At 38.2% G+C, this 26,806-nt stretch overlaps 1 long non-coding RNA gene across 1 annotated transcript in view; it reads right to left on the bottom strand.

Annotated features, from left to right (window-relative positions):
- Positions 1 to 549: 549 nt before the first annotated feature.
- Positions 550 to 26,806, bottom strand: part of LOC309697092 — a 294,518-nt gene continuing 268,261 nt past the window's right edge. The window contains exon 3 of the long non-coding RNA XR_014273749.1: positions 550 to 630. This is a non-coding gene — a long non-coding RNA (uncharacterized lncRNA). The remainder of the gene's footprint in view (positions 631 to 26,806) is intronic.

Genomic DNA, 26,806 nt, shown 5'->3' on the forward strand with positions numbered 1-26,806 from the left:
TGGACTCGCGGGGGCGGGGCGTCCAGTACCTGGTGGACTGGGAGGGCTACGGGCCAGAGGAACGTTCCTGGGTGCCCCGGTCGGCGGTTCTGGCTCCTGGTCTGCTCCGCGAGTTTCACCGGCGGCATCCGGGTAAGCCGGGTGGGTCGCCAAGGGGCTCCCGTTGAGGGGGGGGGGGGGGGGGGGTATTGTCATGACCCTGTGCCTTCTCGGCTGACTCTGTATGGCTATAAGTGTTTTTGTTGTGCTGCATCTCTCTCTCTCCCCTGCACTGCGCTCTACCGGGGCGGGTGTCCAGCCCCTGGCTCGGACACCTGCAAGCAATCATCTCACTCACTTCTTAAGGCGGCTGCTGAGAGTGCTTCCTCGCTGGATTATTGTGTAACACTCGTCAGTGTCATCACCTATCTGAACCTTTTTCTGAGTTTCTGTCGTGCCACTACTTACCTGCCTTTCCTCTCTGTGCCAGGATTCTCGCCAGCCTGAGGACCGCCGTTGGTGAGCTAAAGCCGGAGTCCGAGCTACCTGAGCTTCAGTGGATTTTGTACATAGCCCTCTTCTTCCCGTGCCTGTGCTTCCCGGAGACCCTCTTCCTGTGCCCCCTCACCTGTATATATTCGCACCTGGTGTCTGTGTGTGTAAATAAAACGTGAACTTTAGTGACGGTCTGACTCCGAGTCCCTCCTGAGCCTGACACATGGTCAGTGTTAAGCTTTATCAAACACAGCAGACATCTGTTTACATTTAAGCCGATGATGCTGATTACATTCACTCAGTTGGAAATGAGTTATGATAGCACACGTAATATTGGGTTATGTTTTGTTGAATTTAGTTTTGTAAATCTATTAACAGCAGACAGCACAGCCCCGCTGATCTGATCTGTATATTCAAGCTACCGAAGCTCAGAATAGGAATCATTGTAACTTGTTCCTAATTTATTCCCTTCTCCATGTAACTGATATTAAGTTCCCCTCTTTATATTCATTTTTTAGAGTAACACCAAGTTATCGATCTACAATGTAGGCAACAGCAAACAGAGTCAGGTTTTCAAAAATTCCCTCAGTTCTTCTCACCTTACATTCTAAAAAACAGATTTTCATAGTATGTGAATTCATTAGAAATAGATTTTAAGTTGAAATAACATTTGTAGTAAGAATTCACTGACAGCAAAACATGTGTGCCTCCACCATGACCGTTGATGTGGTATGTTTTCCACCCCTTTTATAGATGAACTAATTTACTAAGGATCTACTGAAGTTCTTGTTGTTGCTCTGTTAATGTCATGACCACAGTTCAGGGAGGACTGAAATGGGAGACTTTGGGGAAAACTTTAACAAGTTTATTTACAACAAGAAGATTCACAAGAGCTTGGGGAAAAGGTTTCTGGTTAAAGTCCAGGGTCCAAATAAACAGGCAGTTTCACACTTCCTTGCATCATAGAATTTCTCTCTCAGACAATTTCTCTCTTACTCCAATCTCTAGAGTTTCTGCACAGAGGAAACAACGAGGTAAGAAACTCACAGGGGAAAAGCAGAGAAAACTTTCAAGCAAGGCAGCCAACTTTACTAAGGCTACGTTCACACTGCAGGCGAAAGCACATCAAATCCGATTTTTTTGACCCTATGCGACCCATATCCGATCATGGTATGACAGTGTGAATGGTACAAATCCGATATTTTCAAATCCGATCTGGGTCACTTTTGTATGTGGTACTGAATCCGATACATATCCGATGTTTTAGAAAGCGACTGCTGTTTGAATGGTCATGTCGCATTAAATCCGTCTTTTACGTCACTGACACAAGACAGACGCTAATTATCAGCGTCGGAGAAGACATCGTGAACGCTTCCTGGCCATCCAGTGTAGATGTCAGTGAAACTGTTGGGAAGACAACGTGAACATGTTATTTGTACTGTATAATCTGCAGATTCTGACAGAAATCTGCAACTATCCTTTGAAGCACCGCTCCTCTCTAAAACAGCAATAAGGATCATTATTAGGTTATTTACATTATTATGTAAATAACAAAATAACTTAAAGCAAAACTTGGGAAACGTAAAATCCGAAGTCTTTATATTAAGGGCCATCAGTCAAACAATACTGTTTGCTCTGGGTCTAAACAGAGCGCGTTGTGTGTGACGTCTCCTTTTGCGCATGCGAGCCGCTTTGAGCGTTCACACTAGAGCACGTTTGCTGTCGCATTTTATTTGTAGTGTGAACAAGCAGACAAAAAAATCGGATTTGATCAAAAAATCGGAATTGAGCATTAAGACCTGCTGTGTGAACGTAGCTTAACACTTGTTAGCTCAATGATCCAGCAATGACTGGCAGGGTTCCATAACCTTAAGTGGTGACAGCTGATAAGAAGAGTTTGCAGGTGAGGTTATTACCTCCAAGTATGCAGAGGTGAAGGACAGAACCCAGGAAAAGTCCTGCCCCCGAAAAACACAAGGGGGAGGTTAAATCACAAAACATACTCACACACTCACAAAGACAGAGGAGTGGGAGAGAAAGAACAACAAGAGAAAAAGAGAGACCGTTTGAAAATGGCTAGGAAGCACAGGAGGACTGGGAGACCATGGCAGTTAAAAAGTGTTTGTTTGTTTTTGGGGTTTTTTAGGGTTTAAGTCTAATGATGGGCTTCTTCACTTGCCTCATCATCTTGTTGGATCTCTTATTGACTTCCAGTAAACAGCTAACAAATGCACCTTTGTTCAATATTTGGAACTGGCCTCTCTTGGCATTGAAACTCCTTGTCAATCAATTGTCCGATTACTTTAAAACGTGTGAGAATGGGGGAATATCTGTAAAGATTACTGCAAGTCTGGAATAGTTTTGTTAAACACTTTAAATTAAAGCTGAAAGTCTCCCACATTTTGATTATTTGGTTTTAAATCTTTTTGACCTATGTTTGATCCTACAGATCATTTTAAAAATGTATTTTAAAAAGATGGTAAACCAATGTTAATATTCTTTTTGATTGATTTTTTTTTCTTTGTTTTTTTTTTTTGTTCAAAGAACAGAGTGTCTATTAGAGGAATAACAACTTTTACAGACCTGTAAATCATCCAGCTGACTGGGCTGGGACATCTTCCTGCTCAGATTTTAATGAAGTTAAGTGCCACAAATTGCACTTTCTGCAATGTCATCCTTGAAAGGAAACAAAGAGAACTGAGTAAAACTTGTAGAGGCCCCGACCCCAAAAGCCAATCTTTTTAGTTTCCCATCCACTGGATTTGATATTGACTTCACATCTGTATATTTTCAGAATATATGCAAAAGGTATCGGTTTTACCGCAAGATGGGCCACAAATACCTACTAGGATATATTTTTCATTACCTGTTAAACTGTTTAAAAGTGTACTTGAGGTACTCTTTAAATTTGATCATGACACAGGCTTCTCACACAGTTATATTAAGCACAGCGGTGAGAGGGGGGAAAAAAAGCCTATTATGACTTGGTATTTGCAAAAATAAATTGCCTTGCTGTTAGATCCTGACCTTTACCTTCAGCTAATGGTGAAGAAGTGCTGCCTCACAATCTGATGCATTGCCCTAAATCACAATGTCACCGTAAACTCAGATTACAAAGTAGATTTTCACTCAACCTTATCTTTGCTTTAAGTATTGTTCAGCCATCTGGCATGCTAGGGTTACACCAGCCAGTTCTTCTTCTGTTTCGGCATGTATATGACAGATCCTATGATATAATCTCAGCTGCATCACTGGCTAAGAAACAAGAAAAGGACTGATGACCAAAATAAAACTTTGCTGTTTAAATCTGCGTTAAAGGAAAACTCAATTTATTTTTCAGTCTTTTTTTTTTTTTTTTACAAGAAAAAAATCTGAATTTCTAGAACTTGAATAGATTTTAAATTCTTCAAGTTTATTCTTCACTAGATAAAGGTTTGATGTGCCCCATTTGCACATATGTGCTTATTCTTAGCTGTGGCAGTAAAACCTGAAAAAGTCCAAAGTAGAGCATCGATAGTGAAAGTTCACCTGCAAAGTGAAAGCTGTCTCACTGTTGCAGCGAACCTGTTTTAAAATGCACAACTTTTACTTTGAACACAAACTGTCTCTGTTTCTGTTTTGTGTTGCCATTGTTACAATTTTCTCTATCACTCGACAACTAGTTAGAAAGTTTTTGCAGACAAGTCACCGTCCTCCATTTAAGTGCTAAACAACTGCTGTAATCTGCCAGCAGTTTCACACAGACTGCCGACAACGTCCAGCAATCATTTGACAATGATGCGAGGAATTCAAATAAAACCAGAGGTCTCTAGTTCTGTGTGACGGCTATCTCTAAGGAATCCACATTATCAAGAAAAAAAGTCACTCTTTATATTGCTAGAAATTATTTATTGTCCAAGCTGTATTTTTTTTGCATTTGTTTAATTAGTAAAGCAGGTACTGTGTTTAAAAAAAGTGAACTTTTGCTTCAATTCAAAAAGCAATACTTGTAGGTTTAATGTTTAATGTAAATTATATTTTATTGGTTAATTCAATCACTAAACAATACAGTATTTAAGTTACGTATTTTGAAAATGTGAAATGCCAAATTGAAGAATAACATACCTTCAGTATACTCCATATTTCTATTCAGTCATATGATCTATGATTCAGTATGATGTACAACAGAAAAATATAAAATAAAGAAATATGTCATGAAATATAAAACAAATAGTACAAAAAAGTAACATCAGAGACTACAGGCCTGTTTGTTAAAGCAGGTAAAGTCTGATATTGATTCAAAAGATCAAGTAAAGTAGGCTCAACCATTCGATTAGTTGTCAAGCCTCACAGCTTTATTTCCAGGACCCTCAATCTAAATTGCCACTGAAACACTCAGATCAGCTGTCTGCCTTGTGGTAGGATTGTGCTAGTCACCTGGATCAGTACCAGTTCAAACACATGTACTTAAAGAGTGCACTCTGACTTGCCCAGCAGTGACAGATCAGAGAGCATAGTGGTAAACTTAAGTATGTCTTAAGCAGAAAATCCCTAATGCCTATTACAACCTTATTTTGACTAGAAAACGATACCCTCATAAGAATTACCGTCCATTAAATGTCCCCGAGTCAAACTGGTTCCAAGAGAGGAGCCAGATGAAGAGTGATTCAAAAAAAAATCTAAATGGCTCAGACAAATAGAAGCTATAGTAACTCACAGGGAAGCAGATAACCTGGACCCCCTCCTCGATAGCTTTGGCCTTGAGCCAGCTGCTTGACTGGGAACACCCTGAGTTAATAACATGGTTCCATTGCTCTGTGGGCCCACCTTCCTTAGTGACAGGTATTTCAGCTGAGTGCTGTGCCAAAAAGCATGGGTGCTGCCAACCTCGTGCATCTCAAACTGGTTTTTGGAAGATGGAATAGCGCCTTTCTGAAGCAGAGCTTGTGTGGAAGGTTTAGTGGTACCAGCTAGACACAGTTGGACTCATCTCACTGATTAGCAAAGGTTCTGGAACCATATCCTGCAGAGGTGCTGGATTCCCTTTGTAGTGCATCCCATCATGAGAGCTACTAGATATGCTTGACACAAAGCCCTGGCTGAGTAACTGTGCTTTTGAAGTTTTAATGATGCAAAGACTCCAGCGACACTTAAAGTATTAGGGAACAACTTTATTAGGTGACCAACGTGTTATGGCTTGTGGCCTTCATCAGGGTCATTTTGAAGTTTTCCCCAGAGTGAAAGGGTCACCTTTGTGTAACTCGAAGAAGCTAAGGCTGTGACAGCTGTGACCACTATCTGTGCTTATGCATAGAGTTACTGCAGAAAATACCAAACCTTCTTTATGGTGGAATGTTTGAAATGATGCCGAATGAGAATTCCATAATTCTTCTCAGAGACTTTAAGGCTCATGTGGGGAATAAAATAGTTGTTGATTGGGAGGAACTGCCCACTTCAACTGAGCCAGAGTTGTTGTTGATTTTGTCATTGCACATGGACATGCTGGTCATGGATTGTCCATAGCGATGTCTGAGCAGAAGATCGATAAGTGCATTTGGTACCAGAGCCCCTTAGGCAAAAGGTCAATGATCAGCTGCAGTTGTATGTCTTGGACACCCAGTGGAAGAGAGGAGGGGGGTGAGCTGCCAATTGATCACCACATAGTCTGATCTGATATGAGCCCACTCTACCATAACTGGCTGAAAAAACAAATCCTTTTCCTTTGGGTATTTTAAGCCATTGTGTTTATAGTGAATTATATTTTTGTTGCAATTAAAGATGCAGTTTATAGTGTTGTGGCTGCTGAACTCTACCTAGCTCCTTTCTGTAATAGCGAGGTGTGCTCCGGGCCATGGACCCGTGAGTCATTTGGTACCGGGCCGCGAGAGTTGAGACTTGGGTGTGAAATGTATGGTTTTCAGGGTTTTTATCGGTTTTCAGCGTTATTTTGTTATCGTTTTTTTCGTTAACTCGGTTTTCCTGGGTCTTTTCACGTGTGTTATGAATAAATCTTCTTTTTTTTGGTACCGGTACTAGTTTTATTTTGTTGTATTTATCCGCGACACCTTAAAGGCCGGTCCGTGAAAATATTGTCGGGCACAAACCGGTCCGTGGTGCAAAAAATGTTGGGGACCGCTGCTATATAGGACCATCAAGACTACTGGAAGAACGCTGTGTGGAACCAGTGAGTGAATGCAGTAGACCATTATATTATGTCATTTCAGCAATGTGGGATTATTCGGGAAATTCATTTATTGATTTACTAAAAATGAATAATCTCACTGAAAGCAAAATCTTTCATTTAAAATATGTGTTAATGATGACCCCCGTTTTAAAGAGCTGAATTTGTTTTTTTTTTTTGGTCTTTGCTTTAATAACAGTTGTAATCTTTTAGTTACATTTGTGTCTATTTTTTTTCTCATAACAAAGTTAGATTTTTGCAAAGGAAAGCTTTATATGTCTTATTAAAACTTGATGTTTCACTGTTTTAACTCTTTTTCTTTTACTTTAACTGGTAGACCATTAAAAAATATATGATCATGAACATTTTTTTATTTTCTGTTGCAAATGTATTTACATATTCATTTATGGATTGACCCCAAACGAGTCAGTCTGCCCTCTAGAATTTTTATTGCGCCACCAAATAATTAAAAGGATGTTTTCTTTCAAGAGAAAGGGGATCTTTTAGCACACAAAAACAGAATGTGAATTCATCAGTTCACTTGCTTTGAAAACTCCAGCGAAAGCTGTGTTTATCAACACAATGCTTTTGTGTAAGTGGTAAAACTATTTAGTTATACATAATTTCTATAAGGCAATTCTATCAGCAAAGTCATTTATCCATATATATGTAAAGAATTGCACCAATAGCCAAACAGTCTAAATAGTTTCACTCCAAACTTAGTGATCTAACTTGCAGACAGTATCAGATAGTGCTAATTCAGACACATAAACTGTCCCCATTTATTGGAGAAGAATGACCTATGTTGACACTAGAACTCCGACACTTTAATGGGAGAAGATGGATAGCATAAGGGCATGGTAAAAGGTCACAGTAAGCAAGTCCTGACTTTACAGAAAACAAACACCCTGGATGACACTACAGACTCTCCTTAGTAATGTTATACTGATATTAGAGCCATACAAGTGGAATTGTGAGAAATGGCCCAACAGCGAGATGTCTTTTGTAAAGTTTAGACAGGAGTTTTGTAAAGTTTAGACAAGTTTCTAAGAAAGTTGGACATGAGGTGGATCATCTCGGCATTTCTGTGCTATATGTACAGATAAATAAGGAATAAGTCCTACTACAATGCAGATTTCAAGCTTCAACTTGGATAACTTGCATGCAGGAAAGAGAGGTACTGCATTTCCTGTATACATGTTGGAAAGGTCACTTTGTGGGTGGAAAGAGAAAATCATCTATATGCATATGCCATCAGACCAATGAATCCGGAATCTCGCCAGTTGGCCAGTCAGTCTCGATCAGCAAAAAGCAAATGAAAATGGGAAGCGAGAGAGAAATTTACTCAGTCACTCTGACAAAAACAAAGAACCTAAGATGCATAATTAGGCTGCAGTCCAGGCTGTGAGCAGGAATATGCCAGTTGGCAAACTAGGCACTTAGGCTCCTGCTGGGATGTCTAGCAGGGAAGCTGGGTCTGCAAAGACCAGAAACAACAGGCACTGTGGTGACATTTGTAGATATAACTTCATAACTTCACCTCACCTCCAAGTACCCACAAAAGCTTCCCAGCAAATATTTTGACAGTAAACAGATGTTGATTCAGCAGTGTACCCCCACTGCTGAGCACTGCTGTAAATACAGCAATATAATAAAGGCTAAGACATCTGTCAGCCTCAGCAGCTGTACCGGTCATTCTGTTTTTAATGGAAATCGGGAACATCTTTTACAGCTTGTTTCTGAAGCTATTACTGTGTTTATTTCTGCTCAAAGCACATTATTATTATGTCAACATAAGAGAAAAGCTCAGCAGACTATTATTTATACATGAAACCAGGTTAAATCAGTTCTACATTGTTACATATGTGTAGTGCAGTATACTACATGTCAAAAAACGTGGCTATCAAAAGAATAACAGCAAAGATCAAAATATCTGGATTGATCAATCAATTAAAACTGTTAATCTCTTTTAATAAAAATCTTTATTAACACAATCTGACCTGACCAGTAGAAAGACTGCTTTATTCTGATTACTTGAGAGCATCAGTAGTTCACTCATATATGCTGGAGCTAAGCTGGGTTAGGCTTTAAAAGTAATTATAAAGAAATCATTTGTGAATTTGATGTTAAGCACATGTTGAAAAGCTGGACCAGGATAAAAGGCGTTTGACTTTCACAGGCAGATTGCCACAGGTTAAGAAGAAAGGACACACAATGAATGATTTGTTCCATCTGTTGCTGTAGTTTAAGAGTGTGGCATTACTAAATAAATGACTTTACATAGCTATTGTGATCAATCCAGTTTCAAAAAAACCCTTGAGTTCCATCATCAAGTGCTAATTTATCAATAATGAGACGAAAATGAGATTTAATAAAAACATACAAAAGTAAGTCTTTCACAAATGATCACAAATGTTACATTTTCTGGAATACAACTGAAGTGTTGCCCCACATGACCTGGCTTTTGCTGTTTATGCCACATAATGACAAAACTATCTTGGTATTTATATGCTGCTATGAGTTGGATTTCACACCTACATAGGCCTTTAGGACAATCTGAGCTACTCAGTGTGGTCGAAAGATGATGGAAGTTAAAAGTTATCCAAAGTCCTTGGTACTTTAGACTAAATGGGGCAATACAGGCACGGCGCTAAATGCACAAGGCAATGGAGCTGCCTAAAGTGCTCAACACATTGTTAGCCCGTTCATGTTTGAACTGCAAAACTGTAAGTGCTGTTCACATTTGTAGAATCATACAGGAAGTCATAAACATTTTCATTTGGTGCCACACACATAGAAATAAGCAGTTCAAAAGTACCCCAAAGTGGTGCTTAGATAGACAATAACATTAAATGGTCTCAGTTCAGTAGGGATTTTGACTGCTACTTTAAAAACCATATACTTAAAAGTAATGATCAGAGTCACAGCCTCATGAAACTCTCACATGGCCAAATTCAGGCCAAGCTAGTTCATTCCAGATTGGAATCATTACTACAACCTGTTTTGAATAATATCTGACTAATGCACAAACGGTGCAGTTTGTGTCGAAGGCAGGGTATGGTACAAAGAGAGAGCAAGTATTGCTTTAGGGGTGAGCGGAAACTGGGAAATGAATGCATCCATCAAAATGTTGGGATTGGTTATGAGTCCCAAAGGACAAATGAAACCCACAATGGAAAGTTAGAACAAGAAGGCACACAACCACACAATAACACTACAGTGTACAGCAAACGATCAGATACCTTTGATAAAGATGGCAATCTCCAAAGACTCCTCAGGCCATGACAAAGAGTTCTTGTTCAATACAGGAAAACAGAAATCAGGGAAGGAAGGAAGTGAGGGAGGTAATAGAACAATAAACCTTGTCGGCAAAGAAGAACAACTAAGCAATAAAGCAACTTTTAGAAAGTAGTAAATGCTAATGACATGATTTAACATCCTCCAAAATTCCCAAGGCTCTGCATATAGCAATTTGCATTTGAGCCTTGATTTATGTGAGAAAATCGTGACGTGGGTTGTTATTGCTACAGTTAACCTGTGCAATATATTTTTGGGTTTTGCTGTACAATGTGGAGCTATCTCATATGTTGTAGGTCTCAAAGGAACTTTTATGATTCTCTTGGAGATTATGTATCGGAATTTCAGGAGCAGGACCACGCCTCCAAACACTCTCCTTCCGGCTCTCATCTATATAGGTTCTCCCAGTTCTGTAAGCTGTGATTCTCGTTTACATGCCCCCTTCCTCCCCTTTTCGATTCTTTAACTTCTTCACTTCTGTTTAGTACATAAGGACTTGCCAGACCTGGGAACCGTTGCCAGTCCCCTCGAGGCCTTCCCCAAATCGCAGCTAAATTCATGCCCAAGCATTCACCCTTACCTACTAAAACGCTGTCAAACATAAAATGAGAACACGGGCCCAGCTAGTGAATTTAAAATTCTGAATTTTTGTTCAACGATTGTGTCAGAAACTTTTGAGTGCGGATATATGTGGTCTTAATTTAAATTTCAGATTATAAATTAAATGAGTGACTATACATTGTGGACATTTACATTGCTTGCAACACAAAGGAGACCATTCGCAGTTACTTTAAAGCTGACATTCACATTTAGTTATTTTATGCACACAGAGTGTGGGTGTGGGTGTTGGTGGTGATGATTGTGAATGGGTGCAGTATCAGCTTCCACAGCACCCTTGCTCTAATGAGTTGAAGTGTAACATATAAACATTCAAGAATAATGCATCCATTCTCCAGTACTTTCATGGCTCTAGATTTCATTGCAACCTATTGAAAATAAAGTAAACATGCTTACTTAATCCTGTCCCAACTTAACTATTCTGGACAGTTGGAGCATCTGAATAGATTGGCATAAGATTCATCAGGGACTATATTTTCTCTCTCTCTCTCTCTCTCTCTCTCTCTCTCTCACACACACACACTCACACGCACGCACGCACGCACGCACGCACACACACACAAGCACACACAGGCATCAGAGGACACCACATATTCTCTTTGACTTTGCTATTTCTTGCTGGTAGTTGTGGGAGGGAGAGAGGGAGGGGTGACAGGTTCTCTGACCAGCCGAGCTTTGCCTGCTATAATTGGAGTTCAGGAGGTAGTGGAGGCTGCTGGGTATAATTGGACGGCAGCCAGGAACTTGTGTGGATGGCTGTCTAAGCTTCACTCTCCTTTTCACAGGCTATCTCAATTACTCCCTTGGTACAAGGCTCTTCACCACAGGCGCACTGACACACCAACCTCAATTTCTTTCCAAAATGTGTGTGTTTGTTGTTTGTAGGGGGCATTTGTGGGGAGGGGTTTAATGAGCCACAGTTAGCATTGGGAGCACGGGGAATGTGCTGGGAGGACAGCTAGTTTGACTGAATCATATGCAAGGAGATGGACAATTCAGTCATTGGGGCAGAAGAATCTTAACTTTTTAAAAGCATGTAGCGCTTGGATACACAGGTTCCCCAATGCAATACTCTCCTGCAATGCTTCTGTCGAAAGAGTTAATAACAGTGACTCAAGTGAAGAGACACACAGTGTATATGCAAGACATATAAAATGTGCACTTCACATTTGTTGAATGTACCTCACAACAATCATCAACATATCATGATATTATTTATTTAACAAGAAATAAGTTGAAATGCAGAAGCAGGGCGCGAAAAGTAAGTACACCCTTACTGCTTCCACAGAAATTAAAAGGTTAATTAGCAGCCAGGTAATGCTAACACCTTAATGCAATGTAGAAAACCCATCAGCAGTGATCTTTGAGAAGTAATTGTTGTTGCGCAGGCCTCAGCTTGCACATTAAAGATCATGCCAGTGTAATTAGAAAAAGACTGAACAAGTATAGCTTGTTTGGAAACATCGCCATGAGAAAGCCTATTCTCTCTAAACAGAACATGGCAGCATGCCTTGGCCTCTGTAAAATTGCCTCTGTGCTTTGGACAGATGAAACCAAAGTGGAATAATACACAGTGCCATGTTTGGTGAAAAGCAAATACAGCATATAAAAAAAACACCACACACTGTATCAACTATGAAGGAGGGGTGATGATTTGGGCTGGTTTTGCAGCCACAGGACCCGGGCAGCTTGCAGTCATTGAGTTGACTGCCCCTGTATATCAAAGGGTACTAGTGTCAAATGAAAGGCCATCTATGCAACAGTTTAAGCTTGTCCAAAAGTGGATCGTGCTACAGTGCAATGATCTCAAGCACAGCAGCAAATCTACAACAGAAAGCCTGAAAAGAAAAATCAAGTTGGGACAATGGCCCAGTAATAGTCCACACCTCATCCCATCAAAATGCTGTGGTTGGATCGTAACAGAAACAGTTACAAACCCAATGAAATCAAGCAATATTGTAAAGAAGAGTCAGCCAAAATTCCCCAATGATGTGCGAGACTAATGTCATAAAGAAAGTTGTTAATTCTAGTTATTGATGCCAAAGGAAGTTCTACAGAAAACCAAGCTATTAAATCATGAGGTGCACTAAGTTTTCCACATACTGTTTCTGTTTCCATCAGATGTTGTTCATATCAAGTTGGATTTACTATTTAAAATCTGGTAAAGGCTAGATTTTTATTTTTTTTTACTGTCTGAATAAGTAAACGTTAGAACTGACAAATGATGTGCTTTTCTTTTCCAGGACTCGTGCTGCTTTTTAATACAACAGTCTCATTCTAGTACAACCTGTGAACCTTTATCTATTTTCATTATTTGTGATTACTTGTGATTTCAACCTTGTGCAAATCTGGAAAAAAAATTCTATTGCTAATCAACATCGAAACCACAGTGTGTTTTTGTTTTGCCATTCTTTTTGTTTTCTATGCACCTTTGTTCTTCTTTTTATTGAGAATTATGAAGGCTCAAAGGGCAAGCTCATTTTCTTCAAATGAGTGAAAATTAGATTACATGCATAGCTTAATAGTTCTTGTGTGGCAGCCTTTAAATAACAGTGGGTCAACGGGTAGCAATCAGAAACTTTCAAATCAATATTAGCAATCATATCTACAAATATTATAACAAGTAATACAAATCCCTTAGAAATGGAAGCAATGACTGCATTTGTAACAGTAGTGATAATTATGTGAAAAGCTTTCAGATCAAACAGGACTGATGATCTTGTAGTTTAATTAGCTGCTTTAGTCAAAAGTATTACTATAATCCTAAATCTTTTCAATGAATATGCTTTTTTTTTTTTTTAAACCCACGCAGTAGCTTTTCCTCACTTATCTCTATCTGAGATCTCTCTTTTGCAGCTCTCTCTGTTTGCCTTGAAAACCTTTACCAAGAATAACCGAATTCCGAAAGTTAAGTCTTCTTACAGCCTCTTAGAATTTAGGTTATGTTCTGGTAAAATTCCTGGCAGGTTCATTAGAAATTAGGTGAGATTGCCTTGGATGTTCTTCAGTCTAATTTCACTCATTTCATTTCAAATTCATTGTTAGAACAGCAATGAACTGAAAGCAATGAAAGTTTGTACATTATCCCTCTCCCATTCCAAAATTAAGCAAAGGAATCTAATTGAAAATCATCTCTAACACAAGAAAACATGCGCAAACATGCGTGTTTTCTCAAAACATTGTCACAATTAATCATTGTCAGCAGATTAGATGTGTGACCCTCACATCTTTAGACATCTGACAATGAGGTGGCTAAATAACTGAAGCTTGTTATGAGCTAACATTATGTCAGCTAATGTTGGGTTTGATCGTCTTAAAAATTATACTATCCCTGATTTTGATTACATTTTCACATCATACAAGACTTTTTTCTTAAGTGTCTAAATCAACACAACATTAGATCCATATATCCAAAGACAGTTTCACTAGCAATCGCTCACAGAAGCTAAAAGTGTCTAACAACAGCTAAAAGTGACAAAAACAGGTGAGCTTACCAAGAGAAAGGTTCAGGATTGTTGCTATACAAAGTAGCCTCTCGCTTTCATTGTGGGATACAATGTAAAATTAATGTTTTTGATATCTGTAGGTTAATAAGGAAAAATGACCAAGCTCAGTGCTGCAGTTTCTATAATTTGATGAGAGGAATTGTCTAGGGTCAGAACAATTATCATTATATTATATATTGTATGGTTAAAGTGGGTTAAGTTGGCCTTGTATCTCTGTGTCACTCCCAGCTGTCAAAAAAAAAATATGGGGGGGCTATTAAGCAGAGACCATGTGGCTCAGCCTGGGGGAGGCGGGAGTTACTGTGATATTACGGTTTCACTTCAGTCCTCTTTTTCCCCACTTTCTGCTCTATTTATGCTTAGGTCAAAAAGGCTAACAGGCTCAAATGTTGGCTCTTTATTATCGATGAAAAAAGATTTAAAGGGTTTTCACTGTGGTGGTTTATGCACAATTTCAAGTATATGAATGTGTATGGAACATCTTTAGAAGCGATCAGGATATTTTGTATAATTCCTTACTGAAAAGATGATAAATTATTTATTTAAAGTGTAATGTATAGGATTGATGTTTTTTTTAAAAAAAAAAGATGAATGATGATCTAAATTCAAATTATAGAACACAAAAGATTTATTGATGTGCAAATACAAGAGTCTTTGGTTCAGTAAATCCACTCTGATTACACCATAAGACTTGTGCCATGCTGATGATATGTTAATTCAGCTAAGTTTCCTTTTACTAATGAAATAGTTTCTCTGAATATTAATAAGAGTTTACATTAACAATAACATTCACTTTTCAATGCTATTTTAACTAACTAATCAGTTAAAGACAACCTTTGATTAAGGGTTATTGGGAAATGTACTCAGCTGATCATGTAATGGGCAAACATTGTTAATGAACAATTGGCCTTACAGCAAAATGATCAGGATACAGTTACATAGGAAATGCAGCTTTAACTGAAATATGCTTAATTTTGTGAAAAACACACTAAGAATAGTGTCTTTCTTCTAGTTCACAGGATTAACTCAACTACAGAATGCTAACCACGTTAGGCTTGAAAAATGTGCTGTGCTAGCATTATTGCTAGCTTACACAATCTCTACTCAAAATATAGAAAATAGTGATGGGAATTCCCGCTCTTTTTACTGAACCGACTCTTCAGGTTGTTTTGTTACTTTAATTAATTTATTATTAACAATAATATAAAATTATGCACAAAAGGAATTACTAATGTAAAAAAAAAGTGGTTTTATTTATGTGTTTATATATAAATATATGTGGTGGCCCCTAGAGACAAAACACATGCAAACTCCAAAAAGCACGTCCAAACTCCAAAACACATTTCTGCCCAGCGCAAAGCACAAGGCTCGCATCCGGAGTGAAGCGGAAAAAAGTGCTAGAGAGAGGGTGAGAGAAGGAAAAAAAAAAAAAAAAAAAAAAACACGGCTCGCGATAAGGAACCGGCTCGCGTCGTTCACGTCAAAGATCCGGCTCTAAGAGCCATTTCGTTCGTGACCGACACATCACTAATAGAAAAAACATGAGAAGCTGAGAAGCTGTCTCTCAGTTCTGTTCACAGCATCAAGCAAATTCTTGGGCCCAGATGAGCTATGTGCCAATGAGAGCAAAAACTATTCCTTCATTTGGAAGATACCTTTTCACTCCCCCCCCTTCCCTTCTTCAATACCACTTGCAACTTTCACAATAAAATGTCAGACTTCACAAGACTGCAATCTACTGATATCTAGAGATTACAGCTTTACATGCTGCAACTTTAAATGTTCAGTTTATCAGATTTCACATTCACACTGTCCTTACTTTTGAAAATAATCTTTCATCCCCCTGTACTGACCTGTCTTTCTTACATCTTTCCCCATATCTATTAGTGTTACATATCATACTTTCTTCTTTCTCCCAGGGAAATACAGCATTGAGTTTGGCTAGCAGACACATTTTGTGAGAAACTCATGAGAAACAGTTTGAGTGTTTGGTGATATTTTGAGGCACTTGAAAATTTGCATTTGAAAATTATCTGCTAATAAAACTTTATGTCATTTATTCTTGCTTTTCTTCTGTGGTGCTAGCAAGATGCTGAAGTACTGCAACCAGCTTTATTTATATCTGCACCATGAACACATAACATGGATGAGAAGAAAAAGACAGTGACTGAGATGGTATTATTTTCGTTGTTTTCTTATAATGACATAAGTAACTCCATGCCCTCAAAAACAGATTAATTTATCAATTAGGGGCATTACTCTACCTTCATCCATCCATCCCTTTTCTTCTGCTTACCCACTTCAGGCTCATGGGGGAACTGGAGCTTTTCCCACAGTGAGCCTCTCCAGTGCCTTGGAAAGATCCACATAGGAATCACTAATTCCCGAAAATGTGGTCTTCTTAATTAAGGCTTCTTATTTCTTAGGTTATATTTATAATGACCAAGTTTTTCTCACAGACTTGTTCTTTGAGCAGGTTGCTTATTCTAACAGCTAGGGCCACTAACTCTTCAAAAGACGCTAGTTCATTTTTAAGTTAGTTAGTTAAAGAATCATAGAAAGTCCATCTTATCACTTTTGAAGCCTCTCAACTGCAAAGACACAAAACTCAATTGAGATTTTGGACTCAGATTTATTGCCTTGACAAACAGTCATCTACTTTTTATCTTTGCAAAGGGGTGTCAAATACTCTCGTCAGTTCTTCCACAAACTTTTCATATGTGGACAACTCTCTAGCATTAGTAACTAGAAATAAACGGGATTAAATAGTGTTTTTCCCTCTGACGTGCCCGATGCTTAAGCAACCCTACAACATGGGAGATTTTGGAGTAGTCATTACTTTAAACATGAAGTGAACCACTAAAAAATAGTGATTACTATAAAAGGAAACTTCCACACCAACTCAGCTCACCTCCAAAAGACTCAGTTGTGGAGAAGTTTTTTACCATGCATCAAAGATACTGGCAAAGCAGCTACGCCAGGTTCAGGGGGCTGAACTCATGATTCAGTAGCAGAAGTTTAAGGCAACTTGGATTGATGACTTGGATCGCACTGTTCATTTATTTTAGTCGTCAATGTGTGACTTGTAACTGTTCAACAAGAGAACAGAGAACTTGTACATGATGACCAAGCAGCACTTCTTGATTGGGAAACAGCTGGTTGTACACCAACTGACTCTGCTGAGTCCAGATGTTGGCCAAATCATTCTGTCATGTTTAACCATGAGTTGTATTCAAAGAGCAGATTCCAGTAACTAACAGCAGTTTTACAGAAATTAACGTAAACAAGGAATGAGTACTTATAAAACACATTAGTGGCACAAAAGTTTTCACTACTGGAGCAAGGCTAGAGATTCTGCCAGACAGGAGGTGGAAGTTGGAAGCAACCAAGGTGGTTTGTTAATATCTTGTAACAATTGTAATCAGTCCAAGTCCTTCTTTGTAGGAGATTCAAAGGTGCTATTAGTAGGCAGGCAAGGATCCCGATGAAGTGAAAAATGGGCAGTCGGGTGTATTTTTGGTAAGACTTTTTCTTGTTGATGTAGGAAGTAGCTGTAGGGTTCAGGTAAGGAACAGAAGAAGTATCCTTTAAATTCCTCAAGGCAGTGGGAATATGAGAACACATGTAAATCGCTCAGATTTGGGTAGGGATGGAAAGCAAACAAGCAGGGCTATAGTACGAAAAACACAAGAATCAGGACATGGGAGGCCTAATTACCACCATAATAAACACAACGATCTGGCAAAGAGCAGAAGGCCTGAGAACGAGACACTCCATCCACAGGTGGGCCAACGAGGAAAGGTTTGCATGATGGTTTGCAAATGACTGAGAAATGACTGAGAACCTTCACAGACATGAGGACTTTACTTTATGACAACGAAATTTGACTGCAGATAATGTGGCACTATATTTAGCATCTGACACGATGAATGAGTCATAGATTATCGCCCAGTGTGTGTGTGTGCGTGTGCGCGTGTGCGCGTGCGTGCGTGTGTTTATTTTACATGGCATACAAAACACACTACCTTGAATTGTTGGAACTATTTAACGAGGATGACCTCCCTGGCTTTTCTGGAGGTAATATATTAGTTATTGATGCATTGCAAATACTTTAAACTGTGCAAGCCTGCAGTATCCCCTGCTACTCATGAATGAATGGATTTTCTGGGAGTCCTCATGACAGCCAATTAGTGAGCCGGATGATAACTTTGCATCCTTTTTTTTTTTTTTTGTTAAAGGGGGGCTTTCCACTTCTAAAACATCTCGGCACCACACACTGATATGTTTGAACTATGTGGTGTAAAAAAAAGTGACGACAAGCAAATTATTTCATTGGGAAATAGAGAACACTTTCCTCTCAGTTCATGGGCCCGAATGACATAGAACAAAAACAGCCTTTGCATCATTTAGGAGCTCATTTCATGTACTGCAAATCTTTTAATTTAAACTTTTAAGTTGGTTTGCAGTTGGTGCTTCTAAGAGAACAGAAGGGGTTATTTATCATTTTTACTAAAGCCTTTCTCCCTTCCCTTAACACATAAACATCAGAACTGAATACCATACTCTTTTTGTAGCTACCTTCACAAATTAGGTGATCATAGATTGTGTAGCCTGATGATGGAAACTATAATCAAACCTTTAAGAACAGAGGCTGCTACTTGAAAAAAAAACAAAAAAAAACCCTTGGCTGTCACTATGCTATCTATTTACCACCCATGGGCTCAACCCCCCCCCCCCCCCCCCCAAAAGGTTTTGTTGTGGAAAAAAGAAGTTAACTGCTGCAGTTTCTTTAATTTGGAGGTGAGAGGAATTGTCTAGGGTCAGAACGATTATCCCCAGTGAAAATACTCACTGGTTAACCCGTGTTAAGTTGGCCTTGTATATCTGTGTCATTCCCAGCTGACCGAAAAAAATATGGTGGGCTATTAAAAAGGAGACCATGTGGCTCTGTTAAGGGCAGCCTTGAGGAGCTGAGCGGTCTTGGGGGAGGTGGGAGTTACTGTGATATTACTGTTCTGCTCCAGTCCTGTTTTTGTTTTTTTTCACACTGTCTGCTCTATTTATGCTTAGGTCAAAAAGGCAAACAGGCTCAAATGTTGGCTCTTCATTCTTCATGAAAAAAGACTCAAAGGGTTTTCACTGTGTTGTAAAAAAAAAAAAAGGGTTTAAAAGTGTACACACAATTTCAAGTATATGAATGTGTATGGAACTTCTTCAGAAATGATCAGGAGATTTTGTATAATTCCTTACTGCAAAGATGATACATTATTACTTTAAATTGTAAAGTAAAGGATTGTTTTTTTTAATCAAGAGATGGTCATAAAGGCATTATTGTTATTTCACTAAGAGGATTGCAGCACAGTTTGGTAATAAAGTGGTAATAGTATGTTATTACACTTAAATACCAAACTATCAAATCAAATAATTATTTTGTATCAAGTGTGATAGGTGAGTAATATCAAGTTTGAATGTATGTAACTATTACAGTCACTGGAAACACCTGTGGTAATTTATGTGTAACATGAATCCTGGCTACAACTTACAAAACCACACATTCTTACGTTTCATAGTAATATTTCTTGCAGTTGAAAACCAAGAAGAACTCTGAAAACATGTTTGTATTTGCTAAGTGTAAATGTTATAATCATAATATAAATGTAGATGTTTTATATTTTATATTACACTATAACATAAACAATTTATATATAACCATACAGGGTGAAATTATAGAACACAAAAGATTTATTGATAGTCTGTGGCTCAGTAAACACACTCTGATTACACCATAAGACTTGTGCCATCCTGATGATATGTTAATTCAACTAAGTTGCCTTTTACTAATGAAATAGTTTCTCTGAATATTAATAGGAGTTTACATTACCAACAACATTCACTTTTCAATGCTATTTTAATTAACTAATCAATTAAAGACAACCTTTGATTAAGGGTTATTGGGAAATTTACTCAACTGGTCATGTAATAGGGCAGAGCTTCCCAAAGTGTGGGGCCTGCCCCCTGGGGGGCGAAGAGCCATTGCGGGGGGGGCGCGATATGAAAAGGGAAAAAAAACAAAAACGCTTGGACAATGCTAGCACGGGGTGCCCACACAAACGCAAAGCAGGAGATGAAGCATCGCTGAATATGTTTCCAAACCAACTTCATTCTAAGCCAAAGACAAGAAAATATGGTGAAGCATATCTTCCCTTTGGTTTCACCTGCACAAGTGCCAAGGTAGGTCTCCCCTGCAGAATTGGTTTTCCCTCTGTCGGGAGCACACCCTGGGCTCTCCAAATCACGGACAAACATTAGCCCACATTCTTGATTTTTAGTTCACAAACACTTCTTGTAATGACTAACTACTCCTGACATTTTGGAGATGTTAGCCCTTTATACAGTAAAGTTACAGTGGGATACAAATAATATCTGGCTGATTCTGCCTCGATTTGTTCCCCCGGTTCAAATCACGGACAAACAGTATCCCACAGTTGTTTATGTTTTGAATCCATTTTGCACAGAGAGGCATTTTTTGAAAAATGTATTGATAGCAATGTTGAATATTATTACACAGGAAAAAACAACTACACATAAAATAATCACACCGTGACGCCTCTGCCTTTGTAAATGGAGGGACAGTAACTGCTAGCAAAAAGTAACTGACAGTAACTTTTTGCTAGCTTACACAGGCTCACTTAAAAAATCTAGAAAATCCATGAGAAATCTTAAAACTGTTACTTAGTATTGTTCACAACATCAAACACATTCTTGGGCCCAGATGAACTATGAGCTAATAAGAGCAAAACCATCTAATTTTCCTTTATTTGGAAGATGTTATAAATATATTTTTGTTCTTTTCTTCTTCTAACAGAGACCTTTTTTTTCTACACCACTTCCTCCTTTCACAATAAAAACATCAGTCTTATGCAATACAACAAACATATCTCTTTTGAAAAATGGAAATTGTATTTTTACTGTTGTTGTTGTTGTTGTTGCAATTTCCCCTCTTGAGTAGAGGCACAGTAAGGAATAAATGTAATGAAATAAGACTGAGGGTGGTTTCAGATGGGAACACCACCATACAATCACCTCTCTGTCTGACCCATTTATCCACAGTCATGAAAGTGATCTTTAAGCATTTTTAAGCCATGCTGGAATATCACAAGGGCATCTTTTCAATGACTAATTGTTCCCTCTCCTTTTATGAAAGCAGTCTAAAATATAGTTAATGTGATTTTAATCCAACCACACACCACAACATGGTATTAACAGCATTACAGAGATGGGGTTACATTATGCCAGCATCTAATAATCACAACTACAATAAATATGCAACAATTATACAATCCAAATCCAACACACAGCTTCATGTCCAGAGGTGGCCAACACTGACCGGAAAGTATGCTTTTCTTTAATTAAAGGCTAATGTTTGTACCACAGACGGTTCATACGAATTATTATCATATATCTTCCTGAACAAATCCCTTTTTTCTAACTAGATGGAAAAACACTGCCTGTTGTCTAGGAAGCACAAGCCTCAGTGGCTACAGGGAGTGATCTGCTTACGAGTGACAGAGACAGCCAGCTTCTTCTGGCTTATAACCAGACCTTTTTATCACTCTGACATCCTGGTGCCACATCGCTGATGAGACATGTTGAGAAAATGTTGCTCAGGAAGACAGAGTGAAAGGAGATGGATTCAAAGCATGGACAGGCACTATTGTTGTCTCCAGGCTGTGACCTCATCGCTAGCAACCCCATCAGGAATCTGGACGTTTGAGCTCTTTCATCTACATTACAGATGTCTTTGTGCAGCTTGGCTCTCCTCTATCTCTTCCAAGTAAATTCTGAAGTTAAGTTCAAGCTTGTAACAGAAGCCAAGGCTTGTAGCTTGGGGAATACAAATTGAGGGCTTATCTGGTGCTGCCATCCAGCAATAATGCTGGCAAGCGGCCAAAGGCCAGCAAAGGGTGTGTGGGTGTCCTGAAGTTGGACATTCATTTAAATGTGTTTTAAAACTTAATTTAAAAGTTATTTTATCCAGGATTATAAAGCTAGACAAGGCATAGAAGTTGTTACATCTGTGATAAATTGTTCAAATATAAAAAGTTACTTAATTTTTCCCTCAAGCTGGCTCTGCTCCACTTTCCAAAATCCACTATCTGTTCTCTTCACATAGTTACACCACACACTCTGGTGGAGGACCAACGGTGTCCTCAGTGAAGAATGGCACTCCTGAATTTCTGCTGGAGCCAGGCACTTTCAGTTTTCACAGATTTTAGATGAAGAAACTTCATCTTTATTATATCTTCATCTTTGTTATTTATATATTTTCTTTACAATAAGCAGAGACTGTACAGCGTTTGCTAAGGTTAAAATGCTCAGTGAAGCAGTTCTAAAATAAATTATGTCCTCCTGTATCAGATCACATTACCTGTGTATTTAATGGAGGGTTGTCTCCATGGTTACTGCAGATACAGTACAGACAGACCCTTACATGTATCAGTATCCGCCCAAGCAAAGTTTTCAATTATTGTTCAGTAAGTCCAGTAAAGTTTTGCTTTAAAGGTAGTCGTCTTGCAAAAAAACAGCTGTGCTATGGCCTGCACACTGTCATTGGTGAATAATATGATCCTGACATGAATCTTAAACAGCTCTGGGAAGAAAATTATGTTTTTTATTCAAATAAAACCAAAACAAAAGGATTTCCTGGAAATGGTCTAAGGCTTCAATCTGCTACCTTATCCATGGAAACCACAGTTCAATATATGTATCGCAAACAAGTTGACTTATAGATATATATATCTTCAATCTCTGTGTCCATATAACAGAGAAATCCAATTCTACAGAGAGGCCTGGCCATTTCAGGTGAGTCAAAATGTTAAATTAAAGCTCAGGACCAGAGCCATAGAAGTCAAACATACCCAAACACCAAATGAGGTGGGAATTTCACCTATTCCTCTCAGCGCTGTCTCACTTCCTTCCCTTCTCATTCTACCATTTTTAGGTCCGACCAGCCACCAGCACCACTCTAAGAAAGGTCAGTCAGCACCTCAACATACAACTTTATCACATGACATTATTATATTGATCCCACCTAATTTGGAACAGTTTTAGTTCAACAATAAATATTTGTTATATCTCTTCAAACTAGTCCTGCAGAAGCTCCTTCTTTAAGGAAAAATCAAATACATTCAACTTCATGCACACAGGACAAAGTCTGAACATCAGACTTTTTCAGGACAAACACAAGTCTATGAACTGAGAGGGCAAAACTTTGTTTTACAATCTATTCACTTCATTTTACAACTTCACAGGTATTAGAAATAGTGTCTATAAAACACATTTTACAGCAAAGAATTTACAACTCTGAAGAAGAGTCTCTACCAAGATTAACAACTAATGAAAAAAGTCAGGCAACAAACTGAAATTAGTTTTCTCCTCCAGGTATTTCTAGAGTCCTTTTAACTTTATTACATACCTGCAGCATGAGACAGCAGCTCAATTCATGTACAAGAAGGGAGAGAGTTGAGTATACAGCAGTAACCTCATTAATTACTTATAATAAATTATCCCAGACGTGGAGAAAGGATCAATCAGAGCCTAACAGCAAATTACATTATGCACTTCCCTTAGGACAGGTGAACTGTTGCTCACATATTACATTATATGCAATGAGTACTGTGGCTCATTCCATCAAAGCTGAATGAAGTTGTGAGGAGCATAAAATATAAAAGTGACACTTCAACAGATTGATGAGGCCTGCAATCCCATGGAAAGGGCTCTAGATTCTTATGAACTGAAACTCTCTTTTCACACTGCGTTTTATCCTAACTCGTTTAGCAGCTGCATCACAGCTGCATCAAGTTGCCGCTAAATCTGAGTGAACATCTGGCTCCCGCTACTTAAAAGTATTCCATTAGCAAAATATGAATATATTTTTACATTTACTACTAACTGTGATCAGTTATCAAAGGAAACGGGCCAGTCAGCTGCCACAGTGTGGTATTAGATTACTTCTCAACCAGTTTGAGCGATTTTGTTTGGCTGTGTTGTGAAGAAACAAAATGTAATGTTGCCCTCTGCAGTGTTGTCGGAGACCCGAGGACGTTCTTGTCCACTTTGGGAACCGTCTAACTTGCAATACTAGAAGTCAAAGAAAATCCCCATCCTGCTCGACCTGAACCCAGCCCTCCTGACTGCTGAACGATTTTTCTTTGAATGTTTTATACAGACAGGCCACTTCATTATTTACTCTGTATAAATTAAGGTCAAATAAAATTGATTAACCTCCACCTCCAGCTCACAGTGCAGACCTTTAGATGTGTATCTGCTTGGGACTAAGAGATATTGACATTGCAAGTCTCTGCTTGCTGACAAGCATGTGGCAGAAGGTAAAGTAGCTGCCATTCAGCCTAAGCAGAAAATAAACTGTTGACAGGTAGCGGAGGGGACAAAGTCAAATACCCTGCCGCTGCTGGACAGTGAGGGTGATTAAACCAGAATCTTCTGCTGCTAACAGGACAAGAGCACGATGATGCTAAGACACATTTTTAAATATATTGCTAAATTATATTATATATTTAAATATATATTTTAAAGCTTTTACTTATATGATAAATTACCTAACATACAGCTGATATTACTTTACAAACCTTAGTGCTAAAGTCATAATTCTTTTGTTTGCTTTTTGTTTTTTTAAAATAAATATTGTCAAAGACTAAAAACAGATCTTATGGATAACTCCAAAATAAGCTCCTCAACATTTATAGTGGAGAATTTGGAACAATACACTCGGCTGCTTTTCTATTATTTGGGAAGTAATACATAATATTAACAAATACACTGGCATGCTCAGAAACAAAAGACTGCTCAGAAATTTACACGATACTGTATTACTTGTCAGAGCAACAGAATCATGAGATAAAGAGAGACTGGAATCCATCGGTTCTTATTAAATGGCTTTACAGAACCTCAAGATTTAATCCTACTTACAGATGAGACTCCACATTAAGACACATTCAGAGCAGAGGTGATCAGAGGAAGAGATGTATTGCCAAAGTTACTGGAGAACAGTTGGGGTTTAGTTCAGAAACAAGAATATAATAAACTAAATAAATAGTTTTTTATTTTATTTAAATTTAAATAAAATGCCATCACCAGTGTGTGAATGTGTGTGTGAATGGGTGGATGATTGTGTATAGTGTAAAGCGCTTTGGGGTCCTTAGGACCAAGTAAAGCGCTGTACAAATACAGACCATTTACAATAATATTTTGGGTGCTGTGACTTACACAGACAAATATATCTTGAATAAGCTAAGCCTACTAAAATTTGCTGTACCACAGATATTTTTCTTAGGGTAAATAAATTTTTTTTCTCACTCAAAAAAGTGAGATGTCTTAACTATAAATGCTATTTAGTGGTTCTTTCTTCTTTTCGTCTATTGTCATTACCACAAATGCCTATATAATACTTACCAACTAGCGGAGGTCACTTACATAGCTCAAACATCTATTTTAATGTCTGAATTTCCCGTTTTAATTCGTGTTCTGGTTTATTCTCAGCATTTTAATGTGGAAATATTTAACAGTATGGATTCACAACATCGCACCAATGCTCAAATATATCTACATTTCAAGCCAAAATCTAAATGTATCTGTTGAAATCATGTCTGTGATTTCATACTGACATCCTCTATACTGTAGGCATACATTATACAAGTGTTGTGTTTTAAGTTTCCCCAAGTCACAAACGTGATTTTACAGATTTTAAAGAATCTCAAACATGTCTGTGAAGGTTCTCAGTCATCCAGGTCATCGTAGTCAAAGGAGCTTGCAAAGAAAAGCGTCTGGACTTCTTTCAAGCAACTTAAAGAAATCTCAAACACTAAATGCGTATTAGTAGCCGAACAGTCCTTAGTGATTTGTTTGAAATATGCAGGGCTGAAACCAAAACCATGAGAAAGTGAAAGAATAAGAAATCTCAACGCTGCAGTTACTTAAATGGCAACTTAAACCAAAATGCTTAAACAAGCAATTTTGAATAGTTCAGCATTCAATAAACGACACATTATAATTGGCTGTTTTCTGTAAGTGACTTTTTTAAACATTTTTTTTCCACATACATAGAGCCTTATTTAATATTACAGTGAATTACCATCGCACCTCACTAATCACTAAACACTATCTTTGATGATAGAAGAACGAAAAATTTGTCATAGCTAACCAACAAAACTTAATAATACATCATGATGGCTATGGCCATCTTTAATATACAGTGTGTGACTGAAAACATTATTCTTTTATCTTATATTTATATCTTGGTAACTAATCCAGCCAAGCAAATGCGGCTTTAACAGACCTTTTTAGGTGTTTCATGAAGTTTTGAATATTTTTTTATTTATGTATTTATTTATTTTGTACATTTTCTGAACATAACGTCACATGTCCAAGGGCTTGGGGTTGTTTTTGATTTTGAATTCTTAATCAGGTTTGGGGTCCTGTTTAAGTTATCCTAGTAACTGAAATTTAGGTTTTTGAATTTTTTTATTTTTGTATTATCATGGGGTCTTTACCTTACAACATAAAGTTGTGGTGATTTGGCGCTCAACAAATATATCATTTATAATGCTATTCTGGTAGAATATGAGTTTTACCTTTCTGATGTTGTCAAAGAGCCTTTGTTTGGATTTTTTACTTTGTCTCCGTGTTTGGTTTGCAGACTTGTACTTGTACTACTTTTATCGCCCAATATCGA

The sequence above is a fragment of the Aulonocara stuartgranti genome, assembly GCF_965226115.1.
Source record: "Aulonocara stuartgranti genome assembly, chromosome: 20".
In the NCBI taxonomy this organism is placed as follows: Eukaryota; Metazoa; Chordata; class Actinopteri; order Cichliformes; family Cichlidae; genus Aulonocara; species Aulonocara stuartgranti.